The following is a 25,599-nucleotide window of genomic DNA, read 5'->3' on the forward strand; positions in this document are numbered from 1 at the left end:
GTTTACAGTAAAATGTGGAGGGTTACAACCCCCCAAACCTCCCACAACGCCGGCGCGATCTCTATTAAGTAAACTGGGGGGCTCCCCAACAAAAACCCCTGTCCGAGCCCCTAAAAACTGTAATTTTCTTCGGTGCGCGCCTCCGACTTGCGCTCAGTTGTCGGCGCGTGCCTTTGTCTTTCGCGGGGTTGTCTATGAACCATTCTCATCAGTCATGACACTGTCTTATCTTGATGATTATCTTGAATCTCCTTCTATAAGTCGCTATTCTGAAAAAACATCAAATATTCCCTCACCATTCGCTCACAAAGCCAAGAAATGAGGAAAGATTTTGGCGGAAGGTGGTTAACAAGGAAAGAAAGAACCCTCAAAAAGTTCAAATCAAAATTAAAAAGCTACCTATATAGGGACGCCTTTAATTAAATTGCTTTTGGAGTCCATTCAATATTCCCACTCGAAGCAGGCAAGCATTGATCAAACAAATACCCTAAGGTGCGCTCTAAACGCCAACACGTCCACAGACTAACCTGCACACATTAGCGTTTAGCGCGTGGCTAGCGCACGCTAATAATTTGTGTGCGCTATAATGCTTAGTGCACCTTAGTAAAAGGAGCCCTAGGTTTTATTTATTTATTAAAAAATTAATATACCGCCTACAACTATGTGGTTTACATATTACAATTCCAAAGTTACAATATAAATTCATTCAAATGATCCAATAATGTTTTGGCGGTGGCTCTGACTGTTGCTCCTGGTTAGGTCAGCTTCTTCGTCCCACCTGCGCTGTTCTTCCTCTTGATAAACAAACGGCTCTTGTTGCGGGAGTTGGAACTGATATGGCATGCCTTTGTACTCAATATAATACAACTGGGTAATTGAATAAATTGAATATTGTTCCAAAGGAAATGTAGCACAAACAGCAAAAAAGGAACAATAATAGTTATTAATACAGTTTCAAAAATGGCGTTTAGAATCCAAAAGTAGAGTAAAATAACTCAGCATAGGGAAAAACCCTTTTATAAACTTTCATAGAATCAATCATTGTACCATCTTGTTAGAATAAATGATTTTTAAATAACTTCATAGATTCATAAGTAATTCTTAAATCTCCATGATGTGAAAATAAAGTCCAAAGTCCAAAGTTTTGTGAAAAGCTAATATAAGTAAACAGATTTAGTTTCAATGTCTCTGCAGCGGTGACCCAGCGGGGTTCTGACGCGTTTCGCCGTCCTGGCTTCCTCAGAGAACCCGCTAATGCTGTGTGTGACAGACTTGTCAGTTGGGTACCTAATTCAAATTGTACTCAACATTCTATATTTTTTATTGGATAGTTTTATCCTGGATGTTTTTGAACATGATTTGACCACATGATCGCTGCACTTGCACTTTATTTTGATGACACATCTAGGGATTTGATTGCACATGGACTTACGGATTACGGGGTTATGAACATTGACTTTCCTCGGATGGTTAAGGATCTCCATTGGCCTCTTGAAGTCTCCTTGGACTTGATTTTGAAGCCTGAATGAATTAAAGATAAGTGAGCTATTTTATAAATGTATGCATTGTATACAGTTTATGTTCATTATTGTCCGTTTTGGAGATATGCAAATGTGATGAAGATTTATATTCCTTCCTCTGAGTTCTGGAATATATTTTAATGTTTATATCTTGTTATTATTATATTATTGAATTATTAAAGTATTATATTATTGGATCATTTGAATTTATATTATAACTTTGGAAAAGTGGATTCTCTTGATTTTTATATTTGACTAGTTGTGAATCTATACTATTTATATATCTTTTCTCTCAGGGTTTTTTGTTTGTTTACATATCACATACATAATATCTTATGTTCCCTGCGATTTCCAAATATAACATAGACATAACTAGACAACACCATTAACATCCCCCCTATATAAAATGTCAATATACAAGTCAAATCAGATTTCAACAATTAAGGAAGCATAAGAACATAACATAAGAATAGCCTTACTGGGTCAGACCAATGGTCCATCAAGCCCAGTAGCCCTTTCTCACGTTGATGAATCCAGGTCACTAGTACCTGGCCAAAACCCAAGGTGTAGCTTATTTCCATGCTACCAATACAGCACAATAAGTGGCTTCCCCCATGTCTTTCTCAATAACAGACTATGGACTTTTCCTCTAGGAACTTGTCCAAACCTTTCTTACAACCAGCTACACTATCCGCTCTTACCACATCCTCTGGTAACGCGTTCCAGAGCTTAACTATTCTCTGAGTGAAAAAAAAATTTCCTCCAATTGGTTTTAAAAGTGTTTCCCTGTAACTTCATCGAGTGTCCCCTAGTCTTTGTAATTTTTGACGGAGTGAAAAATCGATCCACTTGTACCCGTTCTACTCCAGTCAGGATTTTGTAGACTTCAATCATATCGTCCCCTCAGCCGTCTCTTTTTCCAAGCTGAAGAGCCCTAACCGTTTTAACCTTTCCTCATATGAGAGCATTAGTTCAAAGATCCATTCCATGGCAGATGACAAAACCAATCAACATATACAGGCAAAACAAATCAAATTCAAACAGTTCAGAAATGCAAACAAGCTTTAAATAATACATTATTGTCAGAGTATACTGAAGAAAATATTTTCAGATGGAATAAGCATTAGCATAGAAAAGCATTAACAAATAATTGCATTTTCAGCATTTTCTTAAAATTTATTCTCCCAATACAGAATTGTAAGATACCAGGCAGGGCATTCCATAGTTCTACACCAGCCACAGACATGATTGATGCTCCAATCCTAACATGTATAATCATATTCTACCCTCCAAACTTAATTTCAACCCATTTACAGTTCTAAGCTCTCTTCTCGGTTTATCAATTTCAAAGAATTCCTGTATAATCTTTGGAGAAGCATGATACAATGTCTGATGGATAATCACAAGAATCTTAAACTGTACTCCCTGCATTTTTCCCTCTCGTCGAAAGTACGTCTGTGATTCCCCCCCCAAATTGTTTGTCTCCCCCCCCCCCCCATTTTTGGTTTTTTATTGCTCATCGCTTCGTAATTATGAAAAAAGCGATTTTGCTCAAATCTCAATAAACTTGAAACTTAACAATAGCAGCAGGCTATAGAAGGAAAGTGGACTGGGAGACATTTGTAAATCTTTCTGGTATTATGACACAGGCAACTGAGAATGGGACTTGACTCGGTAAAAAAAAAGCCAATATAAATCCACAATAACAACCGGCTTCGAGCACTGTGTAGCATTTGTTCACACTATGCAGAATCAGTGAAGCTCGCAGAAATGCAAATGCCGGCAGAAGTCTCTTTAAGCTTAAGTACTGCTCCTCTTAGGCAGATAGACAAGACGCCCAGCTCTTATTCAGCCATCTTATGTAATACTAAGAAAGCAGACATAAGGAGACTTTTCATTAACATCAGACTGACAGGCATAGCTTTGCTTTCCACCTCACAAGTTCATGAATATATTTGCTGTAGCTAATGCAAGAAACATCACTATGGCTTTTTTTTTTTTTCTGTCTGAATTCACTTACAGTATCTAGAGGCATTAATGGATTTAAAATAAAAATAAAAAACTCACAAACAAACAAATTCCCTTGTCGTGTCTAGAGACCATGGGTGACAGGTCCACGGTTATTGTGGATTCTTGAGCAATCTGATATATCAACTCAGCCTCCGTCGCCTCTTCAAATTCTCCTCTCCTGTTCCGAGGGTGCAAGAGATTAAAGAGGTGTTGAAGGAGGCAGATTTAATACCGGGGCTATGCAAGCATTGAGAACACCCTCAGACTAAGACACCTGTATGAGGGACCAGGGCTACTGGTCAGAATTCAAGTTTTGAAGGTCTGCAATCTGGAAATCATTTTTTCCTCTATGTAGAAATTAGTATTAAAATGGAAATTCTATAACAGGGGGTGTGCAATTATGCATGCCTCGTGGATGTAAATGCACCAATTAGAGTCACTTAAGGGGAGACTCATCATGGTGCGGTAAAAGTTCTCCTCTTGCCACACCTTGTTGCCCTGTGATATCCCAGTACCAGTGGCATAGTAAATGGAGGGGGACAGGGTGGCGGTCTTCCCCGGGCGCCGGCATCCATCCTTCTCTCTGCCCCCCCCCCCCCCCGGCTCCTTCCTGACCCCCACTGCCGCGTGCATGCACCCTTTCCCTTCCCTTGTACCTCTTTCATTTTCCCGGTGTGAGCAGTTTCATAAGGCTTGATGCCCGCGTCGGTATTGGCTCTCTCTGATGTCATTTTCGGGTGCCATGCCTAGGGAGAGCCAACACAACGCAGGCAGCAAGTTTGTGATGCTCCCCCAGAATGTTGGATATCATCAAGAAGGGTATTACGACCAGAACGAAGGAAGTTATCATGCCGCTGTATCGAGCGATGGTGCGCCCGCATCTGGAGTACTGTGTCCAGTACTGGTCGCCGTACCTGAAGAAGGATATGGCGATACTTGAGAGGGTCCAGAGAAGAGCTACACATATGATAAAGGGTATGGAAAACCTTTCATATGCAGACAGGCTAGACAGACTGGGGCTCTTCTCCCTGGAGAAGCGGAGACTCAGAGGGGACATGATAGAAACATATAAGATCATGAAGGGCATTGAGAATGTGGAGAGGGACAGATTCTTCAGCCTGTGGGGAACTACAAGAACAAGGGGGCACTCAGAGAAACTAAAAGGGGATAGTTTTAGAACCAATGCCAGGAAGTACTTCTTCACTCAGAGGGTGGTGGATACCTGGAATGCACTTCCGGAGGGAGTGATAGGACAGAGTACTTTACAGGGTTTCAAAGAGGAATTGGATAAATTCTTGAAAGAAAAAGTTATTGAAGGATATAGATAGGGAAGATATAGGATAAAGAAGGATACAGTTAGAAGGATATAGATAAGGAAGGACAAAAGGGATGGAAGGATATAAAGGATCACTTACAGGTCATGGAGCTGATGGGCCACCGCGGGAGCGGACTACTGGGCACGATGGACCTCTGGTCTGACCCAGCGGAGGCAAATTCTTATGTTCTTATGCTGTTCATGCTGGGAAAATTTAAAGAGGTGCAGGGGAAGGGAAGAAGGGAACGGCAGGGGGGTTGGAGAGGAGTGAGGGCGGGGGACAAGAGGGCGGGGGAGAGGTGCCATTCACTATCGCTTTGCCACTGCCCAGAACCACAGGTTGCTGAATCCCATCTTATAGAAATAATGCCGCTAGTGTGCCACCTTACAACCAGTGTTACTCCTGTGGCTCAGAAGCATCAGGCTGTACAAAGCCATGGCCTGATGCTCCCGGGCTGTAGGGATGAATTCCATTCCTGAGACACAACCCTCAATATATTGACCCTCCTGCACCCTCCTGGCTCCAACCTTCCCGTGTAGTGCCCCCCCCCCACACCACCAACCCACCTAGTGGCTACCTAAAAAATTCCTTGGTGGTTCGGGGAGGGGTAAGTCCAGGTGGGTCATCCAGGAGTGATGCCCATGAAACTGCCACTAAGGGCACCATTTTGATTGTGGTCAGGAGTGATTGGGCATCGCTTCAGACTAACCTCCCCTAGACCCCACGGGGCCCCTCCTGGACTTCCCTGACGCCAGTAAACTTGCCTGGACCACCATGGAACTTTGAAGTAGCCACTAGGTGGGTTGGGGGGGATCAGGGGGCCCATACTTGGGAGGGGGTTGGAGCAGGAGGCCAGTACATGGAGAAATTGGGTCCAGGGGGAATTCATCCCTGTACCCCGGGAGCATCAGACCATGGCTTTGTGTGGCCTGAAGCTCCTGGATAGTAAAATTATCGTTGTTTTTGGACCCCAATGAGACTTGCAAGTCATGTTAGGCAATTTGCTTAGTAATAAGATGCAAAACATGTATTTGCATATTTTGCATCTCATCACATAGTAACATGCAGCGACTTAAATATCACAATGCTAGTTTTGGACCTGCAACATTAGTGCTGTTTAAGTCACGGTAAGGGTCATTTACTGCAACTTAAAGCTCTAATGCTACTTAATGAATTCCCCCCTTAAGTACTGTAGAAAAGGCATGCTACCTTATAGAATATGTATGCATTCTCCCAAAAATGCTCCCTCAAGCAACTCACGATTTCGCTTATTCATGGTTTTTAGCATGGTGGCTCCTCCCCCCAAAATTATATCATCCATGAGTCAGGGGGAGCACGAGGCCGAGAAAGAGTGCAAGGGAAAGGGCTGGAATAATTACCAAGCGCGTGTGGACTGAGATCTGAACTGAGGGACAGGGAACGGGCGGGGAGCCTTCCACTTACCCAGTTCTCACGGGAAGAGGTGGACACTGCGGCGGCGGCTCTCCTAAAAGCCAGGCCTGGGGCGCGCGGGCTGAGCGGACCCGGAGCTTGGCGCTCTGCCTCATTGTCCATCTCGGTTTGCGTGGGCTAGAGGCAATGGCAGAAATAGAGGGGGGGGAGGGAGCTGAGCCAGAGCTTGAGCTAGGAGCGCGCACGCCACCGCCTTAAAGGATGAGTGGGCTCTGTGTGCATTTGGGCCTGCTCCATTGCCCTGGACTTTTTGACACATTCGGTCGTTGGGGAAGTCTGGACGCTGGGGAAGTCTGACCCCCGGTTCTGCGGAGGTTCCCTCCCGGTGTGCACGAGGAAGATGTGTTGCTGCAGATCTAGTAGCAATGTGTGCAAACATAGCTCTTATTTATTGTTTTTGCAGTGCAGATTGAAAGTTATTTGCGGTTTCATCATATTCCCGAGGGTTTTTAATAGAAAACCACAAATAACTTATGAAGAAGTTATTTGCGGGTCTGTTCATCCCCAATCACCGTGAATACAGAGGGAGAAGTGTAGTTCATTTGGGAGCATAAGTGCTAGGGGACCTATGGCACATCAGGGGCTTGGAGTCACGCACATAGCTTACAGCAGTGGTTCCCAACCCTGTCCTGGAGGAACACCAGGCCAATTGGGTTTTCAGGCTAGCCCTAATGAATATGCATGAAGCAAATTTGCATGCCTATCACTTCCATCATATGCAAATCTCTCTCATGCATATTCATTAGGGCTAGCCTGAAAACCCGATTGGCCTGGTGTTCCTCCAGGACAGGGTTGGGAATCACTGGCTTACAGAATACAATAATAAATTATATATACACCACATGGCATACACAGGCCTGCTAAATAGCACCAACCATAGACCTAGTGTGAGTCGTTACTGCTGACGAGCTAGTATTCCATAATAGAATCTTGGTACCGAGAATCCAAGTTACTATGGGGTCCGTTTACTAAGGCACACTAAAGATTAGCAGGCCATAGAATATAATGGATGCCTTAGCATTTAGCGTGTGTTAAATCAGTTAGCGCGCCTCAGTAAAAAGACCCCTGTATTCTCTAGGATTTATAAACTGCTAAATCCCAACAGGTTCAAAGCGGTGTACAATCAGAGCCCACACCTAAGCGAAAATTATACAAAGCGTAAAATTTCTGAAATAAATATCCTTTCAAATTTATACAAAAAAAGAAAAATAGGAGTGTTGTGGGTTTCAACATCAACTCCATCTTATATACAAAAGAGCTAGCAAAAACGTTCTTTAAATGTACGCCTTTGAAGCTTGGGAAACCTAATAGATGATGATTGATTGTTCAAAATCTTTTCCTAGGATCTGGCAGTATAATGAACTCTGTTTAACATCAAGGTATCTGGCCAAAAATTATTTAATGTGCAAAACATGCCACCTTACCAGCTTAAACATTACTCTCGCTTCGAAAGGAAGCCAGTGTAGCTTCATCAAATGGAGTAGCTCTCTCCGATTTCCTAGAGCCATAAATCAATTTAGCAGCAGTATTTTATACGAGTTGAATTTTTCTCATTAATTTAGTCGAGGTACGGAACTGCCTCATAAGATGCTCAGCGTCAATATTGTAGACTTTGGGCTCCTTTTATCAAGCTGCGCTAGCGGGCTTAGCGCGCGCGACTTTTAATCACGCGCTAACTCCCGCGCTGGCCCCAAAACTACCGCCTGCTCAAGGCAGGCGTCAGTGGCTAGCGCGGCCGGCGGTTTAATGAGCGCTATTACGTGCATTAAACCGCTAGCGCGGCTTGATAAAAGGAGCCCTTTGCTCAGTTCCTTAACTGGTAATGCAGATGGCTCCAGAGGCCGCATTAACAACAAGTTTCAAGTTTCAAGTTTCAAGTTTATTGATTTTTGATATCCCGATCATAAAACAAATATCTGACCGGTTAACAATTTAAGAAAACAAGAAATTAATAAGGAGAAAAGTTAGAACTAGTTAATAGTGTATTGGAAAAATTTATAAAAAACACATTAGACATATACTGACAAACGTGACTGTGAGGAAAGTTGGGAAGGAGGGAAAAAGTTACATAATATTTGAGGAAATGAGATAGAGGGAAGGGATAGAACATGAAGGACAAGGGTGCATGGTATAAATGATATGCGCAGAAATAAAAAGATATTTTTTGAAAAGGATGAGTAGGTAAGTGGATATAAAAGATTAGGATTTATTGAAGGCATCCTTGAATAGGAAAGTTTTAAGATTAGTTTTAAATTTAGGTAAATGAATTTCGTCTCGAAGAGATTGAGGGAGAGAATTCCATAGTGTAGGGGCTGTTATAGCAAAATTTGTTTTCCTAGTATAGTAAGATTCTTTTATGGAGGGAATGAAAAGGAGTTTTTGGTCAGCAGATCGTAAGGTACGGGGAGAACTTTGGGGTATTAGTAATTTGTCCAGAAATAAAGGCAGATGTGAAAGTTTGATTTTAAAAGAAAGCAGTAAAATTTTATAAGTTATACGGTATGTAACCGGGAGCCAATGAGCTTCCTTAAGGAGCGGAGTAACGTGCTCGAATTTTCCCGTCTGGTAAATGAGTTTAATTGCGGTATTTTGTACTATCTGTAAACGGCGGATTTCTTTTTGGGGTAGTCCATTTAGTAATGAATTGCAATAGTCTAGATGAGAAATGACCAGAGAATGAATAAGGATAGTGATCGAATCAGTATTTAAGGTGGAAATAAGTGAACGAATGATACGAAGTTTAAAGAAGCATGTTTTTACAACTGTACTTATGTGATCATGGAAAGTGAGATCTCTATCTAGAGTAACACCCAGTAGTTTTATTTTAGTGTCCATAAGTAGGGGCGTGGATTTGATGTAGATTGTTCCTGGTAATGTTTCGGATTTTTTTTAATGGGAAGGAGTAAGCCACAAGATTTGGAAACATTAAGTGAAAGTTTATTAGAAAACAGCCAATCGCTTAGGATATTTAATTTAGTATTAAGGTCATTAATATCCGCAGAATTTGAAGTATTGATAGGATAAAGCAGCTGAATATCATCGGCGTAAGCGAAAATTGAAAATCCTAGCGATTGTGCCAGAGACAGAAGAGGGGATAGAAAAATGTTGAATAAGAGTGGGGATAGGATAGAGCCTTGAGGGACTCCAAAAGTTTGGGTTACAGGGGTAGAAGTTTGGTTATTTATGTGAACTTTGAAGTTGCGTTGATGAAAGTAAGATATAAACCAGTTAAGAGCGGGACCTGTGATGTTGCAGTCAGCTAATCTAGATAGAAGTAAAGAGTGGTCAATGGTGTCAAAAGCTGCAGATAAATCAAGAGAGATTAATATAACCGATTTTAGATGATCATGAGAGTATTGTATAGTAGAAATGAGACCCAGTAATGATAATTCAGTAGAGTGAGAAGTTCGAAAGCCAGTCTGATAAGGATGTAAGGCATGAGTTTGATCAAAGAAATCTGACAGTTGAGAGTGAATCACTTTTTCTATAAGTTTAGAAATAAAAGGCAAGTTGGCAATGGGACGGTAATTGTTGGGTAAAGAAGGATCAGTGTTGTATTGTTTTAGCTTTGGAAGAACTAAAGCAGATTTCCATGCGGTAGGGACACAACAGTCAGAAAAGGATTTGGAAATCAATTCCCTTATATACGGTCCAAAGAAAGAGAAAAATCTTTTTATAAGATGAGGAGGGAAACTTTCAGTAATATTATTAGGTAGATTTATGGATTGTAAAACCGTGGATAATTGTGTTAGTGATGGTACTTTAAAATTGGAAAAAGAACTGAGAGGTAGGAAAGTTAGATCATTATTAGTAGCGACGGTAAAAGCAGGGGGAGTGGGTCCAAGATTGGTACGAATAGTGGTGACTTTGTTGTTAAAGAATAAGGAGAGTTCGTTAGCAGATGGTAAATTTGTAGCAGGTGGAGGAAGTTTTTTTTTAGAATACTTTGAGAGAGATTGGGCAATACTGAAAAGAGTAGACGAATTACTAGAGGTAGAGATAAGTTTTGAATAGTAGTCCTTTTTTGTTTGTTGAATAGTCTTTTTATAGTAGGAAGCTTTTTCTTTATAAGAGAGAAGGTGAATGTTGGAACGAGATTTACGCCATTTGTTTTCTGCAGTCCGGACCTGTCGACGGAGGAGGATCAAGTTTTCATTAAACCAGGGTTGTTGTTTTCTTGAGGAAGTGTTGAGAGTGGGTTTATTTTGTTTGACAGAGGAGGGAGCTAATGAATCTAATAGGGTTTTCGTAGCTGTTTCCCAATTAGAGAGTTGTTCTGTAATTGGAAGGGAAGAGAAATCTGTCAGATTTAGAGTAAAAGAGGATTGTATAGCAGGAAGAGTTATATTATTTAGATTACGAGAAAAAGAGGAATTATGTGTCTTTTTAATGGGATTTAAGTGAGTTGGAATGTTTGTTTGCCAAATAATTAATGTATGATCTGACCATGGTACAGGTATGAATTCGAAAGTATGAAAGAAATGGGTCATGGTGGTTGGACAGAAAATCATGTCCAGAGTATTTCCTGCTGAATGAGTAGGTGTATGAATAAGAGGTGTTAGAGATAGATCAGCTATTGAAGTTAGGAGTTCAGAAGTATTAAAGTGATTCGGACAGTTAAAGTGAATATTAAAATCTCCAAGGATTATTGACTCAGGATAGGCGATATGGAAGTCAGTTAATGTTGAGATAAGAGATGAAAGAGAGGCTTTAGTTATTGGCGGGGGTAAATAGATAAGAAGAAAGTTGAGGGGAGAGGGGAGTTTAATAGAAAATTGGAAAGATTCAATAGGAGTTTGAGAAAAAAGGCTGGCAGTATTTACATGAATAGGAATTGAAACATGATGTATGATTGCTAGTCCGCCTCCCTTTTTGTTTGGGCGGGGTTGGAAGTATACTGTATAATTGGGTGGGCAAGCCTGAGTGATATAAGCATCATCTCCCGGAGTTAACCATATTTCTGTGAGACATAGAATTTGGAGGTTATGTTGTATGATAATATCATGGATTAAATGATGTTTATTTTTAATGGAGCGGACATTTATTAAACCTGACTTAAATGTAAGGGAATGGTGAAGTTGATTATTCCTTGAGTTGGAGGAGGAATGAAGTGGAATGGGGATGAGTTGTCTTGATTGAGGTTTGATGTAATGCTTACTAACTGTAGGGTCGATATAGCGACGGCCCCAAATGGTTGGGATTGAAGACATGTTGTTAGAGGTGGAGATTGAAGAAATATAAGGGACAAATTCTGAGCCAAACAGTATCAGGAAGAAAGAGAAAAAAAAAATATATAGTTTAGGAAGAATATTAAAGGGCCTGAAAAAAAGAGGCCCAGTGTGGGAGAGACATTAGGATGCTTCCTATCCAAGCAATTGTGAATTTAGGATTATGACGCCAGCAAATTTCCACCATGCAATGTTCTGTGCTACCGCACCTGGATTTTTGCAAGATCCTTCTGTGTGATCTTCCGAAGACGTCATTGAAGGCGTTGCAGGTGGCTCGGAATGCTGCAGCAAGAGCAATAGATGGTATCCTTCATAACGAGCATATTTCTCCACTACATGTTGAGCTCCATTGGCTCCCAGTGGTTTGGAGTATTCAGTTCAAGCTCGTGACACTAGTTTATAAGGCTTTACATCAGATTTTACCAAGAGTGGTGACAACTTTATTGGTGCCATATCTACTCCCACGTTCCTTGAGGTCTCATTCAAAGCAGTTAATGGCTATTCCTTCTTTGCATTCGTTCTCATGTTTTTTTGGAGTGGTGGGTCCTCAATTATGGAATGCTTTTCCCATTACTGATTGAAAGAACTCTTCTTTTAAACTTTTTTTTTTCGAAAGTGTTTGAAGGCTAATCTTTTTGAAAAATCATTTCAAAATTTATACTAGACATTCAAGTTTAATGTGTGAAGAAAGAATTGTATACACTATAGATCAGATTTAATTTTTCTTTTAGTATGTAAACTGATTGTTTTAAAATGTTTTATGTGTGATATGTTGGTTTTAATGTCAGGGTTTTATGTTTTGATTTTGCATGTTCTCTGTTACCCGCATAGATTTTCGGATATGCAGGATATAAATGTATTAAATAAATACATAAATAGCCTATTAAAATCTGGTTCTGATTCACATTAACCCACATACTTACCTCATGCTTGAACTACTACTGATGTCCATTCAGTCATGTCCGACTCTTGGATACTCTGTAGGCCAGTCCTTGCCATGCTTCTCTGTTTTCCTTGGCTTCTTTCAATTGCTTGATGATATCCAGCCAATGGGTCTTTGGATTCCCCTACCTCTTTTTACCACTGACCATTCTGACCTCCTTTTCTAGTGCTTGAACACACAAAATGCTCCCCCAAGCAATCTCCCAGCAATCTATAATGTGGTTGATTTCCTGACACACGCGTCTTTTTTCAGGGTTAATTTCTGTACACAACCATGTAACACTCTGCCCCTTACAGGTACGCCCTGCCCCTTCCCCAAAACACACGATTGCTCCCTACATGCCACATATACTCACTTTAAGTACTTGACCCCACTCCTGGGCTATCAGCCCAACCAACCAATCCCAACACCTCTGCTCCTCAAATTTGGCATCTACTACCAGCCCCGGTAAGGGAAGAAAAAAACCCTTGAAAAGTTAAAAGCAAAATTTTAAAACTACCTAATCAGGAACACCTTTAATTAATCTGATTTTGGAGTCCATCTGACATCTCCACTTGAAGTAGGCAAGCTTTGATTAATCTGGTTTTTCCCTTCTTTGTTCTCTTTCCTATACTAATTTGTAGTTCCGCCTTCCATTTCCCTCTTGTCAAAAGTATGTCTGTGATTCACCCCAAAATTGTTTGTCTCCACCATTTTTTATTGTTTATATCTTTGTAATCTATGAAAAAAATGATTACAGTATTTCCCCAAAATTCGTGAAGGTTACATTCCTGGAACCCCCGTGAATTTTGAAAAACTGCGAATACTGTAAATTACCCTGTACAGTACTTTCAACTCATCTCGAGATCACCCGCTCATTCCCTTCTCTGGGATCCCGCCCTCTTCTGAAGTTGCTTCCTGTTTCCAGGAAGATGGGACAGCTGTTGTGTCACAGGGGGCGGGCACCGGAGAAGGAGTGCTGTGGGATTATTGATGGGAAAGCTCAGGTATGAGATGGACAGTGAAAAAAGAGGGTGTCTGAAGGAGAGCTGGCGGATCATGTCCAGCGGTCCGGGAAGGAGACCAGGAAGCGATGGTGGACCATGGGGAGGGGAGAGTCCTCTTTAAATGTGCCTGCTTAGCCTTCAAGATCCTACATGGCGTCCTTCCTCCCGTTATCCCACTCTTTTGGAATTCCTCAAAACCACACTCCACCAGACCCTCCCAAAAACTGAAACTATCATTCCCCTCTATAAAAGGTATATCCCGCGCAGGAAAACTTGGAACATCTCTCCCCTTTAGAACCACAGAACTCTGGAACAACCTCTCATCCCCACTCAGAAACTCAAGCTCCTTCCAATCCTTCCGCAAACACTTGAAAACTTGGCTCTTTGAAAAAATCTAATCACCTCCCATTCTCCAGTATTCTGTCCCTCTCTCTCCTCTTAATCCCTCTCCTTTATCCTTCACTGTAGTTCCTTTCCTCTTAATTTTGTAAACCGTGCCGAGCTCTGCGCTTGCGGAGATGGCGCGGTATACAAACCTAAGGTTTAGTTTAGTTTAGTTTAGAGATCTGTCCCCCGAATCGTTGTACTCGAGTGAGGGCAGCCTAATGTGTGTGACTTGATATCTTTGTCTCCGTACATGGCAGTTATAAGTGGGATTCATTCGCGGCCAGGTTGGTAACGCTAGCACAGAAAAAAACCGCGAATTACTGAGTCCGTGAATTGCAAACCGCAAATTCGCGGGGGTATACTGCATATCAAATCCTAAATAAACTTGAAACTATTTTCCAGCAGGACTACCTGGATTTCATCCCATCTACTGATGACCCAGGAATATCTACTGGTCTGAAGGAGAAACATTTCCACCTGCATCTACAGGGCTCTTGATGTGTAAACAGTATTTTAGCTGAACCTGAATTTGGAAGAACTGCATCAGAGCTTCAGCTAACAATTAAAACTGTAAATTTTATTAGCATTTCCATGCTATCCATAGTGGTAGGATTCATGAGGAGGAGAGACGGACTTTTGCTTCTATTCTTATGTAGGGAATTAAGACTTAACCATTTTTAAAAAAACACTAAAATCGTTTTTTTTTTAAAGATGCATATGATTCTTAATATTTTATTACTCTTTTTTTTATCAATAAATATATATCCCCCTCCTATTTGTTTTTTCCTTGTTATTACTTTATCTTTACTGTCCAATTATTGTAATTTCTTCCCCATTTATCCTCACAATTCAATTATGTCTTTTTACCCCAACTAACATTTTATTATACGCATGTACTTTAGTATGTTAATTTTTTTATCTTTAACAAAATTCAGTTTAAATTGTCACTAATATTTAATTTGTATGTATTTAGATATTAATTTGTATGTATTAAGGTTTTGTACATCGCTTAGTGATTTAAAATAGGCGATTCATTAAGAATAATTAAACTTGAACTTGAACTTGTATAATGCACCAGAGATGTGAATAATACAGTTCAGAGCCTGTTGCCTCTGCTACATTGTATCTGGTTGCCTGAAAAAAGATGAGTTCAATAAACAGTTTGCTTATGGTTATTCCAGCAGGCCTCTAGGCTGTCACATGCTAGTGATTCCCCCTGATCCCCACCCTCTTCTCTTCTCATCCTTCCCTTTCTCTATTGAGTTCTACCCATCAATATTTTTTTTTATTCCATGTTCTACTAATGGTTGATTTATCTTATTTCCTTTCCCAGTTTTCACTTCTTTTTAAATCAAGTTTTCTTTATTTTTGATATACTGTTTAATATACAAGTATCTAAACAGTTAACAATAAAATAGAATAGAAAAATTAAAAAACTTAAAATAAAAACATGGCTAAGCTAAAAGGAGGGATGCACTTACACATATAGCAACATGATACGGAAGGGAAACAAGGGGAGAGGAGAATTATTAAATATATCAAAATGGAAAATAAAAAAAATAAAGGGAGGCAAAATGGGAAGGGAAGTACAATTGGATAAGGGGGGGGGGTCGCTTCAAAAGAAGTGTTTTGATTGTCAAAGAGGTTTTACGAAAGAGGAACAATAGTTGTGGACATCGGGGTTTACAAGGTATAGGCAGCTTTAAAAAGGAAAGTTTTGAGTTTGATTTTATCTAAAGAGTTTTCTAAGCGAAGATCAGCAGGAAGGGCATTCCACAAAATGGGAGCTGTAACAGAGAAAATGGATGTGCGAGGAATGTCGTAGAAGAGTTCTCTTATTGACGGGATGATGAGGAGATTTTGATTGCTAGATCGAAGAGTCCTACAGGATGTGTACGGAATTAGAAGATTATCAATAAAAGCTGGTTGGTGGGAATGTTTTGTTTTTAAAGTAAGTAGTAATATTTTGTAAGTAAGACGATGTGTAATGGGCAGCCAGTGGGCAGTACGGAGGAGAGGAGTAACGTGGTCAAATTTTTTTGCATGATAGATTAGTTTCACCGTGGTGTTTTGTATTAATTGGACCCGACAAATTTCTTTCTGGGTTATGCCTTGGCAGAGAGCATTACAGTAATCTAAGGTTGAAATGACAAGGGAATGAATCAGTATATTGATTGATGGAGCATCAAGTAGAGATGAGGCAGAGTGGATGAGTTGTAGTTTGTAAAAGCATTTTTGTGTTACGGCACTGATATGCTGGTGGAATGTAAGATCTTTATCGAGGATAACACCAAGGAGTTTAATATTGCTGTCTATTTGAATAGGAGTGGAATCGATGCTAATGGGAGCACAGAGAGGTTCATCTTTAGAGGTAGGGAACAGGACACTAGTAGTTTTGAGAATGTTAAGAGCCAGTTTATTTTGTTGGAGCCAGGAACTGATCTTGTCAGGTTTGAGGTTGATCTCATTTATTTCTTCAGGGGATGTAGAGTTTAATGGATGAAATAATTGAATGTCGTCAGCATAGGTGAATACTATGAAGCTGACAGATTGGGCTAAGGTGAGGATGGGGGTCAGGAAGATATGGAAAAGAAGGGGGGGAAAGGATAGAGCCCTGGGGGATTCCATAGGTCTGGGCAATCATAGAAGAAATAGTTTTATTGAAGCTAACTCTGTAATTTCTGTTATGAAGATAAGAGGAGAACCATTGTAGAGCAATGCTGGATATACCAATAGATTCAAGTCTGCAGAGACGAAGGGAATGATCGATGGTGTCAAAAGCGGATGTAAGGTCTACGGAGATTAGAATAGAAGATTGTATTTCCTTTTTGCTGTAAACTGTCTAGCAGCGCTCAGTGCAATTGGTGGTAGATAAAGCACTTGCAAATGACCAAATAAATAAATAAAACTTAATTCAGAACATCAACTTTTGGAGTGGACTGCCTTATTGCAAGACTGGAGAGCATGGCGAGAGAGAGAGAGAGAAAAAATGCCTATGACCTCCCAGAGGATTTTGGTCCAGCCCTGGCCCTAACCAAATAAATACTATTTACACAAGAAGATTATACACATTAGGTAACCGTCTACCATCTCTGAACCAAGTATCCCCAGAGGAAGGCGACGAAAATGGTAAGAGGTTTGAACCAAAAGAAGTATGAGAAGAGACTGAAAGACCTAAATATGTATACTCTGGAGGAGAGGAGGGACAGAGGAGATATGATACAGATGTTTAAATTCTTGAAAGGAATTAACATAGAACCAAATCTTTTCCAGAGAAGAAAAAATGGGCATAATTTGAGGTTACAGGGAGGAAGACTTAGGAGCAATTTTAGGAAATTCTTCTTCATGGAGAGGGTGGTAGATGCCTAGAATGCCCTCCCGAGGGAAGTGGTGGAGAGGAAAGCGGTAATGGAATTAAAAAAAGCATGGGATAAAAATAGAGGATCTGTAATTAGAAAATGAAGGATGTAAATTAAAGAACTGAGGCCGGTATTGGACAGACCTGCACGGTCTATGTTCCATATATGGTATTTTGGTGTAGGATGGGCTGGGGTGGGCATCAATGGGAACTCCACTAATATGGAACAGGAGGATGTTACTGGCCAGACTTTATGGTAGATGTCCTGCAAACAACGGGATGGTTGGATAGGCTGGAGTGAGCTTGGATGGCAACTTCAGCATTTGGAACCTAGAACAATACCGGACTTTACAGTCTATGGCCCAGAAATATCAAAGAAGAGACAAGTTAATCTAATCATGTAATTTTTTTTAATGCTTATCACTTATGGGCAGACTGGATGAACCGTTCAGGTCTTTATCTGCCATCATTTACTATGTTACTAAGGGCTCCTTTAACTAAGGCGCTATGCTTTTTAGCGCACGCTAAATATTAGCATGCTAGTGTATGGATGCGTTAGTGGTTAGCATGTGTGTAGATTTAGCGCGAGCTAAACACGCACTAAAATGCTTAGCGCACCTTAGCAAAACAGGGGGGTAAGTTATACAGTATATTCAGTTATAAATTATTACCCCATTTACAATCTAGTTGTATCTGAGAAGAAACTTCCCACTTGTCACAAACATCAGTTGGAGAAGCAAGATTAGAACCCTGATTCTCTCTGTTCCCTTCTCTAACCATTCTGATCAAAAGGCAATCCTAGAGTGGATGAGTAGAGAAGAGAAGAGTAGAGTAGAGTAACATAGAAACATAGAAACATAGAAATTGACGGCAGAAAAGGGCTATAGCCCATCGAGTCTGCCCATACCAATGACCCACTCCCTGATTCTTACTCTCCTAGAGATCCCACATGAATATCCCATTTCCTCTTGAAATCTAACACGCTGCTGGCCTCAATCACCCGCTGAGGCAGCTCGTTCCAATGATCGACCACCCTTTCGGTGAAGAAGTACTTCCTAGCATCACCCTGAAATTTCCCTCCCCTGATTTTCAGCGAGTGTCCTCTGGTTACCGAGGGCCCCGTAAGACTGAAGATATCATCTTTCACCACTATACGCCCAGTAATATACTTAAAGGTTTCAATCATGTCTCCTCTCTGTCTTCGCTCCTCCAATGAGTACATCCGCAGTTTTTTTAACCTTTCTTCATACGTGAGATCCCTGAGCCCCAAAACCATCCTGGTAGCCATTCTCGAGTAGAGAAGCTTCCAGGGACCATTTTATGCTTTAGCATTTTGACTGGTAAGCTTTTGACTAATTCTTCTCTGCGTCACCTAATTTTTAATGACCGACTGTAATCGCATCAACAATATTGCCCTCATCAATATAACAAAGTACAGTGGCAAGAAGACCTGTGCGAAAGTCTCCTTTTCCCCACTGGCTTTTCCCCAAAGAGCTAAATTTCCTGGTGGATACCTTTTGCAGCTGCATTATTTTAATCTTCCTGCTCCGTCAGTCACAGCAGATTGATACTAACACTTGTATCTCAGATTGTAGCTTTACGAGGCACAGGAGAGTTGGCTGCTTGAAGCAGAGAGTATCTCTTTATTGCTTATTGAAAGCTTCTATACCATTACTAATGGAAGGGGAGTCAATTCAGAGCAGTTTGCATGCGGTGGCATAAGCGAGGGTGAGAGGTGCCCCTCCCCCACCCTCATCATCAGCGCCACCCCTCCCAGGCTCCTTCCCTGGTCCTGCCTGCCATGCACACCCCCTTCCTCCATACCTCTAGTTGAAGTTGTTGCTCACAGCGGTCAACGACGTGCTCCTCGTGACCCCATCGGCTCTCCTTCTGATGTCACTTCCCATGCGCAGTACCCAGAAGTGACATCAGCAGGAGAGCCGACAGGGGAAGGGGGCATGCGTGTGGAGGGGAGGAATGGGAAGAGGCAGGGGGGGGCAGAGAGGAGGAGGGGTGGCAGCACCCCTAACAACATGGCACTTGGAACGGACCGCCACCCTTGCCCCCCTCCCCCTTACAATGTCAGTTTACATGAGCTTATGGAATGGTAACATAGTAAATGATGGCAGATAAAGACCTGAACGGTCCATCCAGTCTGCCCATTAGTTATACCATTGCAAATACATGATTAAATTAATTCTTCTCTTCTTTGATATTTCTGGGACATAGACTGTAAAGTCCACCTGGTATTGTCCTAGGTTCCAAATGATGCTGAAGTTGCCATCTAATCAAGCCATTGTGACATCACTGATGGTTGGCTCAAAGGTATTACTGGAATGAGGCATTATAACATCACAATCTCAGCTCTGGAATGTTGCTACTCTTTGGGTTTCTGCCAGGTAACATAGTAACATAGTAAATGACGGCAGATAAAGACCTGAACAGTCATAGAAACATAGAAACATAGAAATAGACGGCAGATAAGGGCCACGGCCCATCTAGTCTGCCCACCCTAATGACCCTCCCCTACCTTTACTTAGCGAATAGAACCCACGTGTCGATCCCATTTGGCCTTAAAATCAGGCACGCTGCTGGCCTCAATCACCTGCAGTAGAAGACTATTCCAACGATCAACCACCCTTTCAGTGAAAAATAATTTCCTGGTGTCACCTCATAGTTTCCCGCCTCTGATTTTCCACTGATGCCCTCTTGTTGCCGTGGGTCCCTTGAAAAAGAAGATATCTTCTTCCGCTTCGATGCGGCCTGTGAGATACTTGAATGTCTCGATCATATCCCCCCTCTCTCTGCGCTCCTCGAGCGAGTATAGCTGCAGTTTGTCTAACCGTTCTTCGTACGGGAGATCTTTGAGTCCCGAGACCATCCGGGTGGCCATTCTCTGAACTGACTCCAATCTCAGCACATCTTTGCGATAATGTGGCCTCCAGAATTGCACACAGTATTCCAGGTGGGGCCTCACCATGGATCTATACAATGGCATAATGACTTCCGGCTTACGGCTGACGAAACCCCTGCGTATGCAACCTAGGATCTGTCTTGCCTTGGATGAGGCCTGCTCCACCTGACTGGCAGCCTTCATGTCCTCACTGACGATCACCCCCAAGTCTCGTTCTGCTACCGTTCTTGTTAGGATCTCACCATTAAGGGTATAAGTCTTGTATGGATTATGGTTGCCTAGGTGCATGACTTTGCATTTTTTGGCATTGAAGCTAAGTTGCCAGGTCCTAAACCAGCGCTCCAGTAGGAGTAGGTCGTGCATCATGTTGTCGGGCATTGAATCTTCGTCCGTTGTGCATTTGCCCACTACATTACTTAGTTTGGCGTCATCAGCGAATAATGCTATTTTACCTCGAAGCCCTTCTGCCAAGTCTCTTATAAAGATGTTGAATAGGGTCGGGCCCAAGACCGAGCCCTGTGGCACTCCACTGATCACCTCCGTCATTTCTGAGGGGGTGCCTTTCACCACTACCCTTTGAAGCCTACCACCAAGCCAGTTCCTAACCCATTTCGTCAAAGTGTCACCTAATCCTATAGAACCTATCTTGCTCAGCAACCTGCGGTGTGGTACGCTATCGAATGCTTTGTTAAAGTCCAGGTACACGATGTCCAGGGACTCCCCAACATCCAGCTTCCCCGTCCATCCAGTCTGCCCATTAGTTATACCTATTAAAAATACATGATTAATTTAACTTGTCTCTTCTTTGATATTTCTGGGTCCTAGACTCTGAAGTCAACTGTTACAATACATGGGCTTCTGTAATGGTGTTACAATAAAGGGTTGGATTTTTTTTCTGTGGATTTATTTTTGTACAGATTCAGATGGTACTCACTGTTTTAGTATACAGATTATACACACTATCTTCCTCTATATATACAGAATATACACACTATCTTCCCATATATACACACTAGGGAATATTATAATCACCATATATATATATATATATATATATATATATATATATATATATATATATATATATATATATATATATTCATCTTACATTTTTATACCATATTACAGTGTTTCTCAACTCGGTCCTGGAGTACCCCCTTGCCGCCAAGTTTTCAGAATTTTCACATTGAATTTGCATAAACTTGATTTGCATACACTTCCTCCATTCTATGCAAATGTCTTTCATGCATATCCATTGTAGATATCTTGAAAACCTGACTGGCAAAGGGGTACTCCAGGACCGAGTTGAGAAACACTGCCATATTACACTCAATCTCATTTAAACCCACATAATTCTAGCATCGTGTACTATGTTCATTCTAGATTCATGCGTATTCTGATAATTGATTGATTATTTCTTTATTTTAGTTATTTTAGTTAATATATACTGCCTACTGCCTATGGCCTGGCTGCCCTGGGTAGCTTGTTATCAGAAGCTAAGTAGGGTCAGGCCTGGCTAGTACCTGGATGGGGCCCACTAGGGAATACCAGGTGCTGAAGGCTGAGGGGTCCCATGTTGGGCAGCAGCAAACACCGCACAGAAGGCAACAGCAAACCACTCTTGTACTCAGCCTTGAAACATCACAGGGGAGGATTCCTCGCTGTGCACGCAGCCATGGGTAGGGTTACCAGGCGTCCGGATTTCACTGGACGGCTTTTCCAAATCTGGCACTTTGTCCGGATTTTGAATAGCTTCCCCTCCCGAAATTGTGTCAGGCAAGAGGGCATCCGTGCATGCGCAGATGCCATGCAATGACATCATGCATGAGGGTGTGTGACATCATCGCGTTGCATCCACAGATGCTCTCTTGCCCGACAGAACAAGCAGCGGGGACGGGGCTAGGGCGGGTTTAGGGGCCGAACTGGGGCAATAATGGGGTGGGTCTAAGGGTCCAGATTTTACGAATGTGAAATCTGGCAACCCTAGCCATGGGTCGGTAGTTGACTCAAAGGCACATACTGCCTATTAATTGTCCAAACAGTTTACATTCTTGTTCTCTGTACTATATAGTTAGTTATTATTTTGGATATATCTGCTATGATTCACCCTGTTGTGTTCCTAGTGGAAGTAGCCAGCTATTTCCTCTGTGTTGCATTATTAATTCAAGTAGTCAGTGAAAAGGTCTTTATCCTTTTCTTGAACTTTCTGGCGCCCTTTTCTGGTTTTAATTCCTTTGCAAGGGAGTTCCACCATATTGGAGCCATCAACGAGCACATTCTTCTGCTGACACTTTTGTACTTAAGGTCTCTGAAGGAGGCTATTTCCAGTAGGTATTCTTCCAGTGTTTTTTCCGTAGCCCCATTCTCATCCTGGAGAAGTGGCTTTGCATACTCTTGACTGCAAGCATGCGCTGGCCTTTTACTTGAAGCGCATTGCTCCTCATAGGTCTGCTCCCCAGCTTTTCGTCTCTTTTGACCCTAATCGTTTGGGGCGCCCTGTTTCAAAGCGGACCATTTCTAACTGGTTGGCCGCTTGTATCTCCTTCTGTTACGCTCAGGCTGGTCGCTCCAGCCGGATCGAGTTACGGGGCACAAGGTCAGAGCGATGGCGGCGTCTATTGCTTTCCTCCGGTCGACCCCGGTGAAGGAAATCTGCAAGGCCGCAACGTGGTCCTCGGTTCATACATTCACCTCTTACTACTGTCTGGATACCCTTTCTAGGAACGACGGCCGGTTCGGCCAGTCAGTTTTGTGTAATCTGTTCTCCTAAATTGCCAACTCTCCCACCGTCCCATCCTGGTTAGCTTGGAGGTCACCCACATGTCGAGAATATGCTGCCTGCTTGTCCTTGGATAAAGCACAGTTACTTACCGTAACAGGTGTTATCCAGGGACAGCAGGCAGATATTCTCGCAAACCACCCACCTCCCCGTGGTTGGCTTCTTTGCTAGCTATCTGAACTGAGGCCACGCTGAGGAGACGCATGCCCTAGGTCGGGCGGGAGGGGCACGCTCGCATGTGCGGGTCAATTGCAAGCTTGAAGGTCTTCAAGCAAGTCTGCTAGAAGGCTCCATCAGTGACGTCACTCACATGTTGAGAATATCTGCCTGCTGTCCCTGGATAACACCTGTTACGGTAAGTAACTGTGCTTTATAACACTATAATAGCACCCCAGCACTTTATCAAAAATAGAATGTTTTCAAAAATGTTTCTAAAAAATAATAAATAAGTCTGATGAGGATGAACTTGCCATGAAATACCTCAACCGTGCATAGATAGGCTGGTGGTAGGCAAATACTGAAGACTTATAAAAAACACTATAAAAAAATAAGAACGTTAAATGTGTTGAAAATTTCACAGTTTGCCTTATACATATAGGGCTGCTTTTACTAAGGTGTGCTAGCATTTTTAGCGCACACACAAGATTAGTGCTAGCCAAAAAATTACTGCCTGCTTAAAAGGAGGCAATTTAGCGCGCGCTATTCCGTGCGTTAGGGCCTCAGCGTGGCCTCAGTTCAGATAGCTAGCATATTAACCAGTCCGTGGTTCTTCCGGTGTTTTTTCCAAAGCCCCATTCTCATCCTGGAGAAGTGGCTTTGCATACTCTTGACTGCAAGCTTGCGCTGGCTTTTTACTTGAAGCGCACTGTTCCTCATAGGTCTGCTCCCCAGCTTTTCGTCTCTTTTGACCCCAATCATTTGGGGCGCCCTGTTTCAAAGCGGACCATTTCTAACTGGTTGGCCGCTTGTATCTCCTTCTGTTACGCTCAGGCTGGTCTCTCCAGCCGGATCGAGTTACAAGGAGGCAGAGTGTGGCTCCTGATGCTGCATAGCACTCCAAGACGAAAAACGGGTCCACTTTTGATGGTAACATTGGCGATTGGACTCCTTCCAAGATGCCTCAAGAACATCCAGGACCGACTGAGACAACTGGAAAGAGGTCATCAATTATCGAGGAACCAAGCTGTTAAGTGAAGAGACTGCAGGTTGGGATGAAGTAGAGACCCCCGTCTCTGCTAAAGCAGCGAAGGAAAAACAGGAAGAAGAAGAGGCTCCCTGACACAAAGTTGCAGCAGAAGGGAGAACCACGGTTGTCTGGGCCACCGAGGAGCAATAAGAATCATGGTGGCATGAGTGGACTTAAGCATGACAAGAGTGTTCAGGATCAGAGGGAATGGAGGGAATGCATACAGAAAAAGGTTCGTCCAGTCCAGATGGAAGGCATCCGCCTTGCTCCGGTGCGGGTGTAGACCCTGGAGCAGAAATGAGGCAACTTGTGATTGAGGGGGGACGTAAACAGATCGACATCCGGAGTCCCCCACCGAGCAAACACCTGATGCAGAGTCGAGGAATGGAGAGACCATTCGTGAGGCTGTAGAAGGCGGCTCAACTTGTCCACCAGACAGTTCTGGTGGCCCTGAATATAGACCACCCTGAGAAAGATGTTGCGGCGGATTGCCCAATCCCAGAGCCGCATCACCTCATGGCACAGGGAGAGAGATCCCATACCTCCCTGTTTGTTGATATAATACATGGCGACCTGGTTGTCCATGCGGACCAGCACGACACTGTTGAGAAGCAGATGACGGAAAGCCTTGAGAGTGTTGAACACCGCTCTGAGCTCCAGCAGACTGATGTGACATAGACGGTCCGCACTGGACCAAAGTCCCTGGGTGCGAAGACCGTCCAGATGCGCCTCCTAAGCATAGGCCGATGAGTCCATCATGAGAACCCTCTGCGCAGGAGGAGCGTGAAACAGAAAACCTCTGGAAAGATTGGTAGAGAGCATCCACCAACGGAGAGACTGTTTCAACAAATGAGTCACCACAATGTGTTGAGACACCAGATCTCGATCCTGGCTCCACTGAGACACCAGAGTCCACCGAGGAATGCGGAGGTTAAGTCTGGCAAAAGGAGTCACGTGAACCGTGGAGGCCATGTGACCAAGCAGGACCATCATGAGACGGACCGGGACCGAGGACAGGAGAGCCACCTTTCGACAAAGATGGATAAGGGCCTCCTGATGAGGTTGAGGCAAGAAGGAGCGAAGACGACACGTGTTCAGTACCGCCTTGATATCTGAAACAAACCGGGTAAAGGAGGTACGAGAAGAAGACTCATCCTCCGGAGGTGAGGAAGACCTAGATCTCGGGGCAGCCGAGAAAGAGAGGGAGACTTCCCTGGAATAATAAGCGGGGGCCTCCAAGTCCTGAGCTCAGGACACCGAGGAGGCTCTGCTACACTCCCACAGGGGCGTCGAAGAACGGCCCCACTGCAGACGAATCAGGGAGGACCCCGGCATCTGAGGAACCACCATCCGAAGCTTCGGAGATGTAGGCATGCAGGAGGAGTCCCCGTGCAGCCAAGGGTCGGTGCCCCCGGGCGAGACCACAAGGAGCCCCGAGGAACGAGCATATGGGGTCCTGCTTCGACAAGGCAGCGAAGTCCTCTGCCGCTTCGAAGGGACAGGCTTCGAAGAAGAGGAAG

The sequence above is a fragment of the Geotrypetes seraphini genome, chromosome 7 (genome assembly GCF_902459505.1).
Source record: "Geotrypetes seraphini chromosome 7, aGeoSer1.1, whole genome shotgun sequence".
Classification (NCBI taxonomy): Eukaryota; Metazoa; Chordata; class Amphibia; order Gymnophiona; family Dermophiidae; genus Geotrypetes; species Geotrypetes seraphini.